This window comes from Neopsephotus bourkii, unplaced genomic scaffold (assembly GCF_033783945.1).
Source record: "Neopsephotus bourkii isolate Nb327-2 ecotype Australia unplaced genomic scaffold, CSIRO-AGI_Nbou_v1 NB_1053, whole genome shotgun sequence".
NCBI lineage: Eukaryota > Metazoa > Chordata > Aves > Psittaciformes > Psittacidae > Neopsephotus > Neopsephotus bourkii.
This window is the reverse complement of record NW_026901542.1, coordinates 1,017,380-1,038,889: the sequence shown is the minus strand read 5'-3', so window position 1 is coordinate 1,038,889 and position 21,510 is coordinate 1,017,380. Positions and strand designations below refer to the sequence as shown.

At 38.9% G+C, this 21,510-nt stretch overlaps 1 protein-coding gene across 34 annotated transcripts in view; it reads right to left on the bottom strand.

Moving 5' to 3' along the window:
- NRCAM (neuronal cell adhesion molecule) overlaps window positions 1–21,510 on the bottom strand; it is a 154,977-nt gene that overhangs the window by 81,065 nt on the left and 52,402 nt on the right. The window contains exon 3 of one of the 34 annotated variants that reach the window (XM_061361131.1): window positions 11,620–11,736. The exons of the other annotated variants lie outside the window; for them this stretch is intronic. The gene's annotated coding sequence lies outside the window, so the exon portion shown is untranslated. The remainder of the gene's footprint in view (window positions 1–11,619; window positions 11,737–21,510) is intronic. 34 annotated transcript variants of the gene reach the window in all.

The window sequence follows — 21,510 nt, the reverse complement described above, 5'->3', positions numbered from 1 at the left end:
CTGAATTTCTAAACATACACATAAAATGAAAAACAAATTTCTCTCCAATAATATGGGTACACGCAACAGCAATTTCTGGCAGAACATTAGAAATTATTCCAATAAATTCTGCCAATTCTAATTTTTGCACAGTTGTAACATCTAATAATGCAAATGCAGTACAAAACATGAGCATTTCAGAGGGAAAAACTTCAAGAAACTATAAAAATGAAGGCAAGACATTTAAGAAGTTAAAATAAATAATATTCCTAATTAGCTTTGATTACTTCAAACACTTGCCTATGCTTTATAGTTTTTACAAATTATCTTTCTCTGAGGCAACTTTCAGTCAATCCAGTTATAGTCAGAATAACAGTGTATCAAGGCAGCTTGTGAGTCAGACCCCTCTCCTTTCCATATCTTTAAATATTGATCCTTCAAAGAAAATACAAAGGACTGCTCACTGGACTCTCAAGCAACACCTGCAGGTGATACTGCCATATTAGCATAATACTACTCTGGATTTCAACACGAAAAGAATGCAAAATTGTCATAAAACAACATTAAAGCCTCAAATTATTTTCTTAGCCATGCTAATTTAAATTGAGAGAGATGCTGTTGTCCAAGGATTTTTAATTTTACATTAAATTCTCTTACTGCTTATACACCAGAGAAACCCTCATATAACTAAGACCAGAAAGTACTCTTTAATCTTTAATATGAAATTAAATTTTGCTGGTTTTTCAATTTATCCAGAGACTTAGCACCACTTTAAACTGTGCTTTGTTGTATTCATTTTAATCAAATGTTATTTTAATTGGGTCTGTAAGGACATGTAGAAACTAGTGCAGCACTGGGAAGAAAATAATTTTTGATCTCCTGTTCTTACATCTCTGAAACCAGCCTGGTTTTCAGTCTCACCTTTAACTTCCCTTCAGGCATTATTCCCTAGGGTTCCACAGCTTCAATTCATATTTGCTTAGAAGAATAATGTATCTCAAAGCAGTACTTCTGGAAAGCACGATTTGTGGAAATGGGGAAGTCTTAACCAAATTTTCCATGTGGTCTATGGAAAGAAGTTGAAGCCTAAAGTAGGGCTCCCAGAAAATACCTCACTGGGCACATGGACAGAGCAAAAGGAAAAGGCAGCTCTACCCAGCATGTACGTTCATGATGTTTGTAAGTGTTACCTCTGTGTGCATATAGTAGAAATCTGGAGTGCCTCCTTAAAAAAAAGCTGCAAGAAATCACGGCAGGATCTCAGACAACCAGTTGTCAATGTCCTATATTTCTCCCTCCCACATTCTCATCTCTCCTAAGCATCCTTCCTTCTTAAAGACAGACAGATGATGCCTTTTATTCCTTCCTAAGAAACTATAAGCTAGCCAGGCAACACCAGACTGGTGAAAGAACTCTTCTCCATACTGCTGAGAAAGTATGAAGGAGGGTGATGGGAAATAAAGTCCATCAAGGAAAAAAATCTCAGTCAGACTTTGTATTCAAAGAACAATCTACCTAATACTGAAGTAGAGGCTTTGAGATAGGACTTTTCCTACTGTCAGAACAGTAAAACGCTAAATTAATAATAGCCTCTCATGGAGGGCAGTTACAACATCTGAGATTGATAATACCAGGTAGCAGCCCTGATTCCTTTCTTCCTTAGCAGGCACATGACTCAAACTGCTTCACTGCAAACATTTGGTAAAGCAGTTAAACATTTTTTGGCCTAAACTATAGGTTAAATCCATAACTATAATCCTAAATCCATAACTATAATCCACAGGTAAATTAAGCTCAATTTGCCCAGACAACATTTGAAGTGAAACTAATAGCTTCATTTCCCATCAGAGTAAAATTTCAAGTAGCAAATCAACTTTCACTGTAAGTTCATGAAAATAATGTTTTTCATATCAAGACAGATACTAAGCTTCCCAAGGATGGTTTTCTTTTCTTGTTTGGGGGTTTTGTTCTTAGGTTTTTTGTGGGTTTGTTTTTGGTTTTTGTCATTTGAGATCCTGGAGCAAACATTCTGCACTACATGAAAGGGGTTAATGTCACGTTGGTTGCCTGTGCAGCACTCAACGAGACAATAGCAATCAAGGAAACCCTTACAAACTTTCTTTTCCAGAAGGAAAAAAGCAGAAAATACGCATCAACGTATTTAGGCTTAGTAGGGCACAAAAATACTTTTTGTGTAACCCTGAATAGCAGAAGAGGGAGAGTCTTTGTCTCCTTTAAAATTTACAAAGCGTTTTGTTTTTCTTGCATTTGAACCAAGAATGGAACACAAAGGCAACCAACCTTTGGCACTCATTATTTATTTTGAATTGTTACAGGTTTTCACAGTGCATTATAGGGATCTCTGCATTCAGACTCATGTCTCATTTTTTACTTTGTAATTCATTCAGTACAAGAGCTGGTTGCTGTAAAAAGGACTCACCTGGAAACATTCCCCACGAAATGGTGAAGGTAAAGATGAAGTAAAACCTCTTACTTACTTTTCTTTAATCTTGATAGTGTGTTCCCAGAATTAGGCTGGGTCCAACAAATTACACATTTTCACATATAATGTTTGCTGCTGGGTAGTTGCCAGGTAAGATAATAGCATTTCTGCTTAATTAAACCACATTCCTTTTTTCCACAATGGCTGACAATTGGCTATTTTTAACATGGCAAGATTTACTCACATCAGCATATGCTGGGAAAAGTGTGATACACCTTTTGTTTAATCTTAAAACCCAGAATTTCCAGACATAAAGCCAACAGTTGGCATGACTGAGACGCTCTGAGCTTCACGCATACGATTTCTCACATGTTTAATCAGAGAAAGTTTACCTAAGTCACTGCACTGGTTTGGCAAAGATATTGAATGTCATGGGAAAACTAGAAAGGGGAAGGGATGATTTTAAAAGATTTAAAAAGATATAAAAAGGACAGAAGTATATTTTAAAATATTGTTTTATACAAAATGAACTTTTTCTAATGTATCTGGGACAAGAAACCTGCACCAAAAAATGTACCCAGTGAAATCTGAGAAAAATACACTTAAGCCTGAACTAACTTGAATGCTGAATAGAAATCAAGTTAGCAACACAATTATCTTCGCTACTATAAAAAAAGCATTAAGGGTTAGGTTAGATAAGTAGTTTTCTCTTTTTGCCATCAATCGTTTTAGTCTGTTGATCATCAAAGTATTTTATTAGCGGGTACATTTCAGTCCTTAATCTTCCATATATCCCAAACAACGGCAGGTATGAAAAAGGAGATTCATGGAGACCAGAACAACCACTTGTCTTCTTTGGTTCAGTGGGCAGAGTCACAGAATTATACAGTTAACTAATTTGCACAAATTAAAATAGAACCTGGCTGAGGGGGGGATGGGGGAAGAGGGTGGAATTAAGTGTATCCATTCACTGACCATACTGCCTTTTTTTTCCCAAGAGCAGTCCTTTGAGTTCTCTCCAACATTGCTTTTCACTTGAATTAAAAAGTTGGTACTTTATTTAGGGGTGGATCTTCACACTAGGCTTGCTCTGTTCTAATGATGAGTAGCTGTCAAGAAGGTATGCAGAAATCCTGAGCTCTTCTTCACTGTAAGTTCCTGCCCTCTCTCCTTGCATTTAAGAACTGTAGTATCCCAGTGAGATACATCAGTTCACTGACCAAAAAAAAACCCCTAAACTTACGCAAGAAAAGATTAGGTTCTGACATGACAGAGATTTCCCAAAAGGAACTACCTCTTTTGGATGTCAGCCTGAAATTAAATGAAGTAAAACAACATGTGAAAATGTACTCACAGCCCAAGTCTTCATGAATCTGACCTGGGTGAATGCCACACTGAAGTATTCCCATTGCTAAATTGACTCTGTCCTACTCTACTCACAGCACTGGTGAGGCATACTCTGCAAGGCCAAGGAAAATTCCTTCAGAGCAGAGCCAAACACCTGAAAAGTGATATTTATGCACAGTTGTTTTTCTTAAAAATAATTTAAAAAAATTAAAAAAGCAAAGGAAGACCCTAGTATCTTTGACTTACTCCATCTGACTCAATGAATTGTAGAATCATAGAACTGAAAGTCAACAACATCCATCATGATTTGTCACATCTCTACAAAGTCCATAAAAGTTAAAATACGTTATCTAAAGGCAGCCTCCCGAACACTAACTCTTCTCCCACTGACACGTTTCACAAGATGACCGATGCATTCATGAACTTCATTGCACACTTCCATTAAACAAATGGCATTGACATTTCATTTTTACTCTCTTTGATTCAAAACATGTCCTTGTATTTTTTCCTAATGATTTGCAGCATTGTTCCTAGTGTAGTCTGTTAAGATATCAATTTTTTAAGTCTAAAGAGGAGCAGTATATTCTGCAAACTCTGTAAGTCATGTAAAAAGGAATGTCAAACCTTTATCATATTTCCCTGACTTTTATATCCACCAGCCTTTTACACTAATTTATTCAAAGAAGATTTATTCAATTTATTGTGAATAAAATAGTTCAAAAAAAGTGTGGGCAACTACCACACATCACTGAATACAGTCTCCTGCAAAATAATTCTAACACAGTACCATCCTTCATATGTATTTACCAGGATGCATTTTACAAATAGTGTAAATTCTGTATTTGAAGGCTTTTATTTCTAAACACTGGAAAACAAGTTGTACACGTAAGTTCTATAATTTCTCAAATTATATAATTAGCAATATATATACACACATACACATATGAAAACAATATTTAGCCTGCTCTGTGACAAATTACAACTGTATTTCTCAACTTAATCAGAACATGTTGCTTTGATGAGTACTCTCCTTTAAAAAAAAAAAGCATCCTGAGCATTTCCTGTGCTCGCTTGCATTTCAAACACATCTGGCACTACAGAGCTTCTTTCGTTTGCACACCAGTTTGCAAATGACACACAAATCATTAACTTATCTAAAAGTCAAAGCAACTATTTAAAAGGAAACTGAATAGTCATATTTTAGACATTTATGGAAAAGGGGTGCAGACAAAAGCAGGTACTTGATAGAATGTTTTTTAGGTTATTATAATACTCTGGAATGTGGCACAGCGGGAGAATTAACCCAAGGTTCTCCATCAAAACTCATCAAGCTATATCAGAATTGTAAATCTGTTTTTGCTAAAACATAGACTGGTTTAGGTTGGAAGGGACCTTAAAGATCATCCAATTCCAACCCTCTGCTACGGGCAGGGACACCTTCCACTAGACAAGGTTGCTTAAAATCCCATCCAACCTGGCCTTGAACACTGCCAGGGATGGTGCATGCACAGCTTCTCTGGGCAACCTGTGCCAGTGTCTCACCACCCTCATAGTAAAAAATTTCTGCCTTATATCTAGTCTAAATCTCCCTTCTCTCAGTTTCAAACCCTCTGTCAGTCACCACATGCCCTGGTAAAAGTCCCTCTCCAGGCTTTTGGTAGGCCTCCCTTCGGCACTGGAAGGATGCTATAATGTCTCTCTGGAGCCTTCCTTTCTCCAGGCTGAACAAGCCCCGTTCTCTCAGCCTGCCTTCATAAATAATCAGTCAAACTCAGTGCCATGTTAAAGAAAAGCTCATAGGGGAATAAAGATTTACGAGAAGTTCTGGCTACTGATTTAATTTCAACTGGTGATCTATTTTTAGGAAGAAAAAAGAAATTATCAAAGCACTGTCAATCCAGTAACATCCGAGAAATGCTGCTTCTGACATGAGTGCTGGCCAAGAGGCTTCTCAGTGTGTAGGTTACTACAAACAGGAGATTTTCAAAACGCACTATATTCATCTAAGAGAGTCTAATGTGACATTCTTTCAAAAAATAACTAGATGCTGGTTTTGTTCAAAGCTTTCTAGCCTTTCCTGGCAGCACCCTGACTGAGCAGTTCACTGCCTCTGCTTTTTGCCCAGGCCATGCACTGACACTTTTCAGGCTGTGCCGAAGCTTCTCTCTCTTTTCAGCATGTTGCTGTCTTTAACAGATCTCATTCTTACCTGTGTGAGTGAGCACATACATGCAAACTATTGTTTATTTCAAATCTGTAGGAACGATTTCTGTAGGAATGATTTATTTGTTCGGTGTTTTCGGAGTGGAAATATGTTTTTGAGTGGAAAGGCATTTAGCTCTGTTCAGCTGTCTCACAACAGCAGTAGCTAACTCTAGCAGCAGCAAAAAGTTTTATTTGATAGTAATAAATAACTTTTGTACTCCAAAGGTAGTCGGGTACTTTAAACATGAAGGAAACATTAACAGCACTACTAACACCCATAGAAGCATCTCAATAGGCACAAGACCTTTCACAGGAAGTTTTCTACTAAGCCAGTTGTAGCTCTAAAGATGCTCTACTCAGAAATTCATAATTAATTTACATGAGATTTTACTGCAGACAGGATACAATGAAAAACACATTAACCTTTCTTGAGGAAAGAAAGCATACTTTCTGAACGGAGGTGAATGCACTCCTCTAGTAGTGAGAGTGGGTAGAGCCTTTCCTTTTGCCATTTGACTGAAACGCAGTGCTGCAGTAAGTAGGCACAAAAGGGACTTTCTACTGTCCCCAGAGAGCCTGTCCATCCTTCTTCCAGACTGTCATGACTTGCTTTAAAGGAAGGCAAAACAAGACAGGGATAAAAGCATTTTGTGAATAATCCACAGATTCAATTTTTATTGTATTTTGCCAGGCAGAATATTTGATTTCTTCTGTCATTCTGTCACTAAATTAGGTCAGTAATTTACTTACAAAACTGTACTACAAATTTTAACATAAGGATATATCCACTTTCAAAACAACTTTTTCCTTTTTAATTCATGGCTGCTTTGGTGGCATTTCAAAACCAATGAATATACTGACAGATGACTGGATGACAGGTTTCAAAGAAGTGGTTTTGCTTTCTGTTTTGTTAAATGTTTTGCTAAACATTTGACAGCTTTCTTGCAGAAATGTGTTTCCTGAATAACACTTTATAGAAATTCAACAAAAAGGATTTATACTCCAAAGCTGTAAAAGCCAAAACCACATGAACTGCAATTATTTGCAAAACTAAGTGGCCATCAACATTTGTCTATCCAGTCTTTGTTGTTTTGTTCTAGCACTGTACACTGTCATTATCTGTTCTTTCAGCACTATTAAAAGGCTTTACAAATGGCTGATACTCAGTCTTTTACTCCTCAGTGAAGCCAGAGAGCTTTACAACACATTACCAGACCACATCACATATCAAAAGACACTTAGCTACTGCAAAAGAGGGCTCCTGATGCCAGACAGATGACATTACTGAGCTATTACAGTACTCATCTGCTAATTTTTAGAAGACCCATGAGAGTTCAGGAATCCCAAAACAAAACCAAAAGCCTCTGTGGAATAAATATGAGATTACATATTCTTCAGCATGCATTATTTAACAATGTTTCTGCTTTGGATTCCACAAATCCTATACACATTAATCACTTTATAAAAACTTGAAAAATGTTGATGCTCCATAGATGGTTTTCCAAATGTAATATTTTTTTCTATTTCAAAAAGGACTTACAAGGGTTGCAAAAAAAGGCATGAGAACTGGAGAATTTTTATATCACGAATTTTAGGTTTCACCTTTTGCAGTGGGAGTACAATCCCTGGTGTTTAATTAGAAGCCTGAAATCACCTGCTACATTTTACTGTTCTAATACTGATCCCAACTGAATGAGAAGTGATACTGTAAGCACTTTCTCTTTTCTGATGATAGTGCCCACATGGCCCAGTCTAGTATTTCACTGATCATGTCTATAGGGTTGTTGAGATTTTAGCTCAGCCCTGTTAAAAACCGAGGTTATTCTTCCTGCTTCTGCCTAGTAAGTTTAAAGATAGAGAACTGAGTTTTGGCCCTAGACTTATACATGCTAGACTAGGTTCCACAAATCCACCTGACAGAACCACAGATACTATCCCTAAATCCTCATCAAGTTATACTGGCTTCTGGTCTACCGCTATATGTCTGTGACCAATTTTTTTCATCACTAGTACAGGTTATATAAAGTTACTGACAAATGTCCTCTTCTAGCTGGCACAATTAACAGAGGAATTAACAAGATTTAAACAGGTAAAATGTCAAATGAGTGATTTAACTGACTCTCACAGGAAGGCAATACCCAACAGCAGAGAGAGTAAGTCAGACAGGGTGATAGGCTGTAAAATCTTCTGCTGGCTCAGCTGTTTTAAGAACACCCATCTGTCTACATGCTACCTTGAGAAGTCACTATGCCAGAAAGCAAATTATATCAACAGAGGATGGTATGCTCCTTCAGCCATTTCCTACTGTGGATAAACGGTGAAGAATTATGGTACCATAAAAAGCAATAGCCTCCTAACTGCTATTTAGTGGTAATGTCCAAATAAAGGCCAAGTCTATTTGCTGTACGAAATGTCACAGTGTGTTACAGAAAGCTTTTCGTATCCTGCTATGGCCACCTTTCTTTCAAATTAATTAAGTTGAAAAAAAGATAGACATGTTTGTACAAATCTTCCTACCTATGTAGACTAGTGCAGATGAAAAAAAAAAAAAAAAGCTTGTCAAAAATCAACTAGAAAAGTAAATCAAGCAATCTAAATCTAATTCCATCAGTTTTCATATGCCACTACAAAGGCAATCATACCACAGACATCCAAGTGTAACGAATGAAGTCCTAACTTAATAATGTCAATAGGAATTCTGCTGCTAAGTTCATTAGACGTCATTGCATCCAAGGAGGTTTCTCAAATCAAATAAGGTTATTATCTGGTTGAGAACAAGCTCCAAAGGAGCTACACACCCTGGTACAAAGTGTGTGTCTCCTAGAAACAAAGTGGAGGTTACGCTACACTAATGTGCTCTAAATTCAGGAGAAGAGTACAGGTCAAGTAATCTGCTTTCCTGAGGTCTGTGAGAAGCAAGCAGGGTGCAACAGAGTGCCCAAGGGCAAAGCTGCTGTGCAAACTGCACTTCAGGCTCCACAAAGAAGCTACTGCCAGACACAACATGTCACAGGCAGTTATAATACTAAACAGAGAGGGAAGGTAACTGCATGCATGACAGATACAAGTGCTGACATCTGTCAAAGTACAAATGCCCATACCACCTACTGCCCTTACAGTCTGTCTGTATCTTAAGCCTGTGTTCTCTGTAACCTTTCTCTCCTATGCTCACTCCTCTGTACAATATCACTTCTTGAAGGTTCCCTGCAGCCCTGAGGCAAGATGTACAGCCTACAGCAGAGACCTCTGCTGAACAGCAGGTGTAGAAGAAAAGCTGGGGCTTTGTATGAAGAGATGGTGTGTAGCAGCTGCAAGAAGAATCACGGGTGCAGGAACATTTGTTGTTACAATCTGCAACTCAGTGTTTGTAATATTTTTTATTTGTATTTTTCCAGGGAAGAAAAACTTGTTCTTGACTGGTTAGGTCATTCATCACTGGATGCTATGCAACGCACGGACATTCAATAGCTTGACAATGAACAACCTGAGAATACTAGCCACACAAGCCGCAAGAACCTACTTGAACACCTTAGAGCGAAACCAAAAACAACAGCACAGGCTTCCCAGCACTGAATGCCATAAGGACATGAGCATTTAGCTCCAGAGAATTCACACTGTTGGTCTGGGCATCTACATTCCCTATTACATTGAACACAAGACAGATGTTTGTGCACAGGATCCACAATAACTAGCAATCTCTGTGAGGAAATGCTTATCACAGCCAACAAAAACTATTGAAAAAATTCTTTTCTGGGAGTTCAAAGTACTGTTACATCAGTATGAAATCAGAAATCAGAGCTGAAATCGTGTGTGCAGTCATGAGACCATACTGTGACTTTGAGCATGGAAGAAGGATGTAGCAATGCTTTGCACAGTAGTGTGGCAATGCAACTATGGAGTGGAAAGAAAACTGTATGCTAGGGTTTTTTTTCCAGTTCAGGTCTATGCTAGCAAAGGGCCATAATCACGAGAATCTCAGGAGTTTGCATTACTCTGAAGTTGGGCCATTATGCAATTGAGAAAATATAACTGTTTCTATGGAGTATGTACAGCAAACAAGAAATAGTAGTACACTATCTTCCAAAATCTAGGCATCTTCCTGTGTAGGGGTGCCCTCTAAGAGGAATCCAATACTCTGATGTGCTAGTTGCTGTTTTGTGGAAGCTATTTCTGATCCATAAGAGTGCTAAGAACTACTTGGTAAAGAGTAGACTCTACTACAGCATGCTTGTGAGAAGAATAAAACTAAGTATCCTCCTTGGACCATTAGTAAAACAGTTACTTCAATGAAAAATATCTTTATTCAGTTTGATATGTCACAATAAACATTCAGAGGTTTAATGGAGGTTTTTTGTGGCTTTTCCCCTTTTAAAGTCTAAAGTAAAGCTTTTATATCAACACGTAATTAATTAAATCCTCTTCAACTTCACTAGCTCCTCCAAAGATACAGCTTTAAATTAATAAATGGGCCTCAATTCAGTTTCAAAAGGCATTATCTAAATGTTGGCAGTAATACTGGGAAAACACAAGGGTGGTGATGAACTAGATGATCTTGTCCAACCCCAACCATTCTATGATTCTATGATTGCTTCAGTCAGTATAACACATTTGGCTGTGGTAAGCCTTTAATAAGATATTTTAAATAGAACTCATGGATCAAACACCCTTCCCAGTTTTACTTTCTGCTAGTCAGTACTCCTGCAACTTCCTACAGGTACCCAACAGCAGTCTGAAGAATCAAGCTCTCAAAATACTTTTCATAACTTACTTTTGGGATACCAGTGAACAAGCGTCAAACACCTTGAAAAAGAATAGGTGTGGATCCAGCTTCCTTATAGTTTAGGCATGAGTTACTAATCACTTTACTCCACCACTGCCAAAAAGTGAGTCAAACAAATGCCCCATCAGCTTTTCTGAAGTTGTGTTAACTTTCAACTGAGTAAACAAAGCATACTTATGTAGTGAGCAAATTAATTTTACAAAAGCTTCAGCTTAAAAAGCTTACTTTTGAAGTAAGTTAAAAACTGATAGCAGCATACATGTGAAAATGTTGAGAATCACAGCCACATCTCAGACCAGATACCATTTTGGGGGAACTGCCTAAGGAAAGAAACAAGACTCTATTTGTTAACATAGAAAAATAACTCTTTTACGGTTCCCATTAAATCCCACAACCACTTTTAACATCTGGAGGCTGAAGGAAAATTTTGTGCCTTCCCAGTGTATTGGTTAACTAAATTCATGAAAATTTCATTTCCCAAGATCCAAAGTGCTGCACCTAAAACGCTTATACTTGTTCACATTCCCCAAACATCTCACTGCTCTGGAAAAGGTCCTAAAGATCTTTACTCTTTCAACAGCAAACCCTGTGCTAGCTGAATCAATGACACATGGAGAAAAACAGTGTGTGTGTGTGGGAGGGGGGGTGTTAAAGTATACTCTAAGAAACTTAATCCATTTACTTTGCACAAACTGAAGTTGTCTGATTCTCCTGGACTCTGCAAACAGTCCAAGGCAACTAGTACTGTCCTTTATGTGGCTAATTTGGACGAATGGTTGCTCTATGTTATTCCAGATCACCGTTCAAGAGGGAGCTCTATCTCTTACAACTGCTTGAAAGACTTTAGTGGGTAGAAGCATGCTACCTTTCTGAAGTCTATTTTTTTAGATGTGAAGGAGCTTCAATACCTCCAAAACCTGAGTGGCCTAAAAGCCTCCATATCACACAGAGGACTGGAGAAACTTGTCCAGACAAACTGAAACTAGTAGGAAGAGCTGATAGTCAGTGATAGGCTATTTAAAAAAGACCTACAGGGTTTAAATCTTCATTGCAACATTTTTCTCTTTTCTCTGGCTGGAAAACATCCATTCTTGCCAGCCAAACATCCATTTTCCTTTGAAGTACTTCCTGAGAATTTTAATTGCCCAGTAAATTGCCAACAAAACCTTCAAGTTGTAGATCAGCCCAGAGAGACTCCAGAGGGAACAGCCTCTAATGCTTAATTCATCTTTCCACAGTCAGTGGGAAGGGCAGAGTTGCTTGATAGGCCTCCAGCCATAAAAATCAATTTTTGACTGGATGAAGTTCACTGAGGTGAATACAGCCATATGCAGGAGGTAGTAGTTCTCACCAAACACAATCCCAAATTCCATTACAACAATGCTTTTGAGAACTGTAATAGTTACTCTGGTAATTAATAGATCTAGCTACACAGAAGCACTGCATTCCAATTTGAAAATCTTTCATACTTGAAAATGTGTTTCTTAGACAATTTAAACTTCTACAAGTATTTAGCCTCTCTTTACACAGTTGCTGCATTTCTGGCAGGTCCTCCAAATTGACTGTGTGTCATATATTTGAAGTTGGCAAGGTTTAAATTATGACACAGCATAAGAAACACAGTGGAGGTGAGCATTAAGTTATTGAATTTTTATTTTTAGTGACTGAAACACCTTTATATTCCCAGTTTCAAACCTCAAAATAAACAGTTTTCCATAATAAAGCAAAAGGACTCAGAAGGGCACAAGACAGGAAATTTGAAGATGAAACTTAACAGAGGAATTTCTTATTAAAGAAAATGCCAAATAACTGCAGTAAATATCCTAAAAATGCTGACATCGTTTCACAATACTGTAAACTCTGTAGCTCACACAGTTCTGGAAACTCTGTTATCTGTCAGAAAAATGTAAACTGAGGTAACACTGAATTGCAGTGATGCCCTGCGTGGCATGAATAATCTATTTGATTTTTGCTGTTTGGAAACAACTGCTTTAAAAAAATGTTTACCCTAGAATACAGGCTGTTCATCACGCATGACACATTTTATTATTAATATTTTAGTGAGTATTTTTTATATTGTCAATTCAGAAAAATCAAGATTTGTAAACACTAACTCAGGCCTGTTAAGGGTGTTAGAATATATTATCATGAAGGGCTAACCTTCATTAAAAATGAACAAATGCAGTTAAAGATAAGCTTCTTGCATACAAATTCATATTGAAGACATTACTTCAATAGCTCAACTATTACTTCTTACTCTTTTTTCAAGGCCTCATACAACATATTTTCTAATGCTTTTCTCACTTCACCGAGACATTTCTCCCATTGAGCGCACTGTAACCTTTCCATTTACTTGAGCAGGTTCTAGCAACACAGCAGCTAGAAAAGCACAGGAAAATTAGAGCAGCAGATGTGCAGCAGACATTAAAAGATTTGTAAAGTGGATATATTATTTAGATAAAACAATGAAAATGAAAAATATTTTCAAAATGGCAATCTGTGTAGCTTTACATTCCCCAGATCTTTGTATTTGATTTCTCTATCATTTTTTAAAATAATGAAATATATGTATAGTTGTAGGATTAAGGAGAACAGAGATGAAGATGGGGTCTCAAATCATAGAATCATAGAATAGTTCGGGTTGGAAAGGACCTTAAGACCATTTAGTTCCAACCCCCCTGCCATGGGCAGGGACACCTCGCACTAAACCATATCACCCAAGGCTCTGTCCAGCCTGGCCTTGAACACTGCCAGGGATGGAGCATTCACAACCTCCCTGGGCAACCCATTCCAGTGCTTCACTACCCTAACAGGAAAGAATTTCCTCCTTATATCCAATCTAAACTTCCCCTGTTTAAGTTTTAACCCATTACCCCTTGTCCTGTCACTACAGTCCCTAATGAAGAGTCCCTCCCCAGCATCCCTATAGGCCCCCTTCAGATACTGGAAGGCTGCTATGATGTCTCCACGCAGCCTTCTCTTCTCCAGGCTGAACAGCCCCAACTTTCTCAGCCTATCTTCATACAGGAGGTGCTCCAGTCCCCTGATCATTCTCGTGGCCCTCCTCTGGACTTGTTCCAACAGTTCCATGTTCTTCTTATGTTGAGGACACCAGAACTGCACACAATACTCCAGGTGAGGTCTCTCGAGAGCAGAGTAGAGGGGCAGGATCACCTCCTTGGACCTGCTGGTCACGCTCCTTTTGGTGCAGCCCAGGATACTGTTCGCTTTCTGGGCTGTGAGCACATGCTGAAGCCAGCTCCTCTTCATTTTCTCATCAACCAGCACCCCCAAGTCCTTCTCCGCAGGGCCACTCTGAATCTCTTCTCAGCCCAGCCTGTAGTTGTGTCTGGGATTGCTCTGACCCAGGTGTAGGACCTTGCACTTGGCATGGTTAAACTTCATGAGGTTGGCATCAGCCCACCTCACAAGCGTGTCAAGGTCCCTCTGGATGGCATTCCTTCCCTCCAGCGTATCAACCGAACCACACAGCTTGGTGTCATCGGCAAACTTGCTGAGGGCGCACTCAATCCCACTGTCCATGTCAGCAATAAAGATGTTGAACAAGACCGGTCCCAACACCGATCCCTGAGGGCCACCACTCGTTACAGGTCTCCAGCTGGACACTGAGCCATTGACCACAACTCTTTGTGTGCGGCCATCCAGCCAGTTCTCTATCCACCAAGCAGTCCATCCATCAAATTGATGTCTCTCCAATTTAGAGACAATGTATGTCATGTGGAACAGTGTTGAAGGCTTTGCACAAGTCCAGGTAGATGACATCAACTGCTCTACCCCTGTCCATCAGTTCTGTAGCCCCATCATAGAAGGCCACCAAATTTGTCAGGCAGGATTTCCCCTTAGTGAAGCCATGCTGGCTGTCACCAAGCACCTTGTTGATTTTCATGTGCCTTAGCATGACTTCCAGGAGAATCTGCTCCAAGATTTTGCCAGGCACAGAGGTGAGACTGGCTGGTCTGTAATTCCCTGGGTCAATCATTTTCCCTGTCCTCAAAATGGGGGTTATATTTCCCTTTTTCCAGTCATCGGGAACTTCACCTGACTGCCATCATTTTTCAAATATGATGGCCAGTGGCTTAGCAACTTCACTCACCAGCTCCTTCAGGACCGGCGGATGGATTTCATCAGGACCCATGGACTTGTGTACGTTCAGATTTTTAAGATGGTCTCAAACCAGATCCTCTCCTACAGTGGGCCCAAGGTCTTCATTCTCACAGTCCCTGCGTCTGCCTTTCAAGACTTGGGTGGTGTGATCAGAGCTTTTGCCAGTGAAGACCAAGGTAAAGAAGTCATTCAGAACCTCAGCCTTCTCCAAATCCTGTGTAGCTAGTTCACCTGAGAGCTTCCTGAGGCGGACTACCTTCTCCCTAGTCTGTTTTTTATTTGCTATGCACCTGTAGAATCTCTTCCGGTTATCCTTAATATCCCTAGCCAAGTTTGATTCTAACTGGGCCTTAGCTTTCCTAACCTGGTCCCTAGCTTCCCGGACAACATCCCTGTACTCTTCCCAGGCCTCCTGTCCTTGCTTACACTTTTTATAAGTCTCCTTTTTCATTTGAATTTTCCTCAGGAGCTCCTTATCCATCCAAGGAGGTCTCCTGGCCCTCCTGCTGCACTTCCTTATAGTTGGGATGCAACACTCCTGAGCTTGTAGGAGGTGATCCTTGAATATCAACCAAGAGTCTTGGGCCTCCCTGCCCTGCAGGGCTATATCCCATGGAACCTTACTAAGCAGGTTCTTAATACTTACCTTACTAAGCACGCTCTTCTCACTGTCTTAAGGATCTCAAATTTGACCATCTCATGATTGCTGCATCCAAGGCTTCCCTGGAATGTCACATTTCTGACGAGCCCTTCCCTGTTGGTGAGCACGAGGTCAAGCATGGCACCTTTTCTTGTCGGTTCCTCTATTACTTGCAGAAGGAAGTTACCTTCCACACAATCGAGGAACCTCCTGGATTGCTTGTGCCGGGCTGTACCGTCATTCCAACAGATGTCAGGGTGGTTGTCACCCATAAGAACAAGGGCCTGTGGGGGTGAGGCTTTTCCTATCTGTCTATAGAGTGCTTCATCCGCAGATTCCTCTTGATCAGGTGGTCTGTAACAGATCCCCACAGTAATGTCTCCCATCGCTGTTTTCCCTTTAACCCTGACCCACAAACTCTCTGTTGACTGCTCACCTGTCCCCAGACAGAGTTCCATACTCTCTAGCCTATCCCTAACATAAAGGGCAACTCCCACTCCACGCCTGCCAGGCTGTCTTTTCTAAAGAGTCTGTAACCTTCCATTCCAACACTCCAGTCAAAGGAGCCATCCCACCCTGTTTCTGCAATGCCTATTATATCATACCCCCGTAGACATGCACACATCTCTAATTCCTCTTGTTTGTTCCTCGTGCTATGGACATTTGTATAGAGGTGTTTGAGCCAAGCTCCAAATGAAGCTGGCTCATTGGCTGGAGCAGCTGGAATATCTCTACATTGCTCCGAGCATTTATTATAGGTGCTGGCAACTGACTGGATGTGTTGGGATGGAATGATGCCCCCATCCGCCAACACATAGCCTCAAAAAAAGTATCCCTTTACCCTAAAAATTATGACTCTACTGAAAGCTGCATTAAAAAATATAGTTATTCAACTGCATTTTAATTTATATTTCACAGTTCAAACCCTTACCAAAGTCTCACTTAATCTCCCACTCAGATGAACTTATGCTAACATAACAGTTACATGACCTGATAGCCCATTAGGACACATTCTGTATACTGTCTGCTTGGCTTTCTGAGAGTAAAACTAAGCAATGCAACTGAAGTTTGGAAATCATGTTTTTTTAATTATACTCCAAGAAGTGTTAATTTAAAGAACTTGTTTTCTTTATGGTTTGGATACAAAATGAGATTCCCAAAATACACTTTTTAAAATATTCACAGAACTCAGAATGAGTATTTCATTAAAAAAAAAAAAGGCAAAACAACAACTGGCACCTGTATATTAGAAAAAAGTCTGTCATCTGCTGCTAGACTTATTTTTAATCTTAATCTTCAATTGATAAGCACTTCTAATTAGTTTCCTTTCCTAAGCACCCTCAGTTAGATTCTTGCGTTATCATATGCAGCATCACAGAGCAGCCAGGCTTCAAATGAGGGAAAAAAAGCTGTCCACTGCAAATAACACAAAAGTTTAGGAGACTGTACAAGGAAAGAGAGAAAGGAAGCCCTGCTAGTGAAAAATTAAATTAAAATCTGGAAATAGAACAATTAGGTTTCTACCAAAAGAGGCAACCAAGGAAAGGGTTGGGATTACTGCTCACAGGACACAATCAGAAAACAGAGCCTGAACTACTGCTATACCTGCCTACAGAAAAGGTGAACATCAGTTACCCTCTGAGGATGGAAGGCTGGACAGGTATCTGTGTTGTTGGGACTAAATTTCTCATTTTTGTTTTGCAATCATATTTCAGAAAGTAGACTAAGTTATAAGAACCCTTGTGAAGTTAAAGTGTTAATAAGTTTGATCTGACTTGCTGTCAGAGGCACACGTGACATAACCAAGAGGAGTTAGGGTACACCAACAGCACTCCCCCTGATCACAAAATCAGCAAAAGACTAAAGCTGCTTCTCTGTCCCTGCTGAGCCTCTTAAATGCAAATAGGCCACAGTCCTTATTGGAGAAGAAAAGAGCCACATCTGGAGATCAGGCACCAGCCTCATCCTCCTCTGAAGACAAGAGGGGTAGGTGAGGAATTAATTCTGGGTGAGGTACATACAGCATCATGCTGGGAGCAGTGCGGGTCATGAGGAATAAATACAGCTTCCATCTTGTTACTCTTAACACTTCTGCAAATTTTAGAAGGTTATTTTCAGTTTAGCCAGGAGCCACTGTGGCTCAGAAAACATGAGCGACCCACACCCTAGTGAACGGACTGATATTTTATTCTAGAGGCAGCACAATGAAATATTCAGGATTTGAAGACTGCGACAAAGTCATGATTAAAGCCCATTCAATGGAGCAGTTACTACTATTTTCAGCAGTAAATAACCTTCTATCCACTCTGTGCCTTCCCTTGGTGTTACTATATGCTTCTCATATAGGGGAACTAACTGACATATATTTCTGGGGAGAAAAAGGGAAGGAGGAAGTTAGTTACAACTCACTACTTTCTTTTATCCTTTCTATCTGAAGCACAGGTCTAGAATTGTTAGGTCATTATATCCCTAGCTTCTTAGTAAAATCTCCATGCATTTTGGATGTCTCTTCAAGTACTACCAGCTTGTAACACTGATAACATGAACATCTTGCTTCAGAAATGAATGTGTAGCTCAGTTAACGCACAAATGATTCTGCTGTCTTCAAGATTTTGGAATATGATTTCCTTGAAATAAATAGTACAAAATTAAAGCGAAGTGTTACACTGCTATCAGTCACTTAAATACTCACATGTATTTAGACATTATAAACTGCCGCTGTAAAACACTAGAAAAATATTCAGATAGTTCAGGGTTAGCTATACTTCTCTGCAAAAGAACACTTGCCTTAAATAGAGGCTGAAGCCCTCTGGATATTAAAATGCACATTTTCTGCCTTTATTACATCCATTATATTTTACTGATGCATGAATCTTCCCAGATTATCCTGTAAAATTATGTCTGTTCATTACACTTACTAACCCTTCTGTAATTTATAATAAAATCAAGAAACTGCACCTTTTTTGTTTTCTTTTACTATAGACAGTAATAAAAAACAGTAACCTAAGAAACAGCTTATCCCTCTCCACATTGAACTGTTATCCTTTGCCCTTTATATCTTGGTGTAATCCATTCCAGTGGTCTTTTCCTAGCTGATTTTGTAAGCTTATCTTTCGTGTTTCACAGTATCAGAAATTCTTCTAAAACCTCAATTATGTCCTTTGCTTCAGCTTCTTTTTTACCACCCATTCCTGAAAATGCGAGCATTAAGCTTACTTGTCGGTAAACCATTCTATAAAAAAAAAATTCAGCATTTCTAAGCTTTCCACATGACAGACCCAAGCAAAAACAGACATATTCTGGGATTTCCTTACAACAGGTCTTGGTTCAATGCTGAAGTCTTTCTCAGTAATACGTTTCTTTGCCCATTTCTCTTGTCAATACACTCCATAAAATATTTAGTAGAATTAGACTTTAAACAAGTAAGTATAACACTTCCCAACAGTATCTGTGTTTCATAAAGTATCGAGTCAAGCTGATGCTTAGGCTTTTGTTCATTCCCAATACTATTTCCTTAAAGTCATAGCAGGAGAGGAGCTGCAGAAAACACACAGACTCCTTCAAAATGCACTACAAAAAAGCCAAGAAGCAGAAGTCACAAGGTACAGCACAGAAAAGTACAGACTTGCATAAAAATATTCTCCAAAGAGAGCAGTTAAGGACATACTAAGTTGCCTGAGAAGGCCATAAAATTTACTCCCTTGGAGAGCTTTAAAACTGAATGGGAAAAAATCCTGAATAATCTGCTCTGACTCTAAAGTTTGCCTTGCTTTGAACAGGAGGCTGGACTGCATGATTTCCTGGTCCAACAGACAACCTCATAAACTAAATTATTTCATTATTCTACTAACTGAATAGCTTGAAGAGTCTTTAAAGATCAAATGATCTATAATTGCCATACAGAGTAGCCGCAGTAAGTAAAAGCATGTGTGTAAGTTTCACCTAAGCTTCCACTTAGGCATCATTTTATGGGAGGAAAAGTTATTAACAAAAGCAAAAAAACATAACCATCTTCCAAACTTCAGGACTTCAGCCACAACTGGAAGTTATATGCACTCACATAAAAAAAAGTCTTCTGGTGTAGCTTAAGAGTTTTGTTTAATGTTGGTTACACTTTTGCTTTATTCTGTCAGATTTGTAAGAACTGTTTAGGGTAACATTTACTGTTTCATTACCTCTTCCCTATCGCCCCTCCAAGCTTTCTAAAACAAAGATATGCACAAGCTGGTGTTAATGTATTAACAGAAAACTAGATGGAATCTAGTAGTTGTTCTGTAATTAAAGCAGGATCAGCTACAGACAGTATTGTCAACTGCTGGGAAACTTCCAGCTAAAAAAAGAAAAATAGCATTTGTGTTGAAGAGAGTGCCTCTTCTTGGCTTTTGGTTCTATTTCTATCCAGTGACATACTTGTAACAGAAAATGTTTGATTGCACCAATTTAGAAGTATGTAACTGACTTCCCCAATGTTTAAAATGGTTTAAATCACTCCTCTAACTGAGCCAGAAAAAGAATATTTCCCAAGTTTCAAGTAAGTTTTGAGTGGTGAAGTGTTTTCAAGCTCAGGAAGGCTTTATTACTACTGGAGCTGACCCAAGTATTCAACAAGAACATCTGGTATGTGGTTTTCTTTCCCAGTTTGTACACGTAACAACTCCTGAATGACTACCACTCCTACAAGCTATTTTTAAAAGACAGAAAAAGTGCAGTCATGGATCTCTGGAAAGCAAAGCTCTGAGATCATCTGAGCATACTGAGATCACATGGGCACAAACAAACTGAAACACGAGAGGTTCCCTCTGAACATCCAGGAGCACTTTTACTGTGAGGTGTCTGAGCAATGGCACAGGTTGATCAGGGAAGCTGTGGAGCCTCCATCATGGAGATGTTCAAAAGCCACCTGGACATGGTCCTGGGCCATTGCTTAAGCAGCTATGTTGGACCAGATCTCCAGATGTCCCTTCCAACCTCAACCATTCTGTGACCATGTAACAATGCATTGTGTCATATGAGTAAAAACTTTTGGAAATAAATATAGCTAACTGAAAAGCTATTGTGATGGTGCATATAAATACTGAAATATATAAACCCAAGGATAACATGTTTTCTTTACATCATTTTTTAGGATATTGAAAAAAAAAAAAAACCACGTTGCAAGAGAACTAAAAAAGGAACACCTGAAGAAAGAGGTCAATTTAATTTAACCAATTTACATATGAGGAAATCAGAGACTGTCAAGTGAGAAGAAAACCTACGCAAACCCCAGTGTTTTATATGAACAGTACAACTATCCTAGAAAAATAACTACATTCGGGCACGCTTTAATAGAACTAGAGTGGCTGTGGTTCCTAAACAAGTTACAGCTACTTCCGTTTTAAAACTCTGTTTAGATGCAAACTAATTCATGAAACACATCAGTTTACTATCACAAAATAAGAGTTTTGGGAGGTATTTTTAACATAAATGCATTCATGCTTTCCCACAAAAAGAACTAGATGTGTCCCCTTTCTACAGCTATCCATTCTCCAATCCATTAAAATTTCTCTGACTTTTAGAGGCAATTTCTGTCACTTAAAAATACTTACATTTACATTCTTGAATAAGAAACCATTTTCATCTTCCCTTTGCTGCTGTTAAGAAACCATACATTACTGAAATATGCTTCTCTTTTCCAGCTGATTTCTCCTATCAGGTTTCCTAAGTTTAAACTAGATGATATGACAGTCCTTTCAAAATGAGGACTTTTTTCCACAATAAAGGTTTTACAAGGAATAATGTAAACTGACTGGAAAAACTGTGCTTCTGCTATTATAATTCCTCCGATTCCTAACACCTGAAAGTTTTCTTTCTTCAGTCTATGTTACGCAGCACACAGCTATAAGACACTGTGTTAAACTTTTCTGTCTTTATTTTTAACCTGTGTCAGCAGGTCTTTTTATTAGTAAAGACAGTGAGGTTGGAACACAGTTGCTATATAAACAATGTTGACAA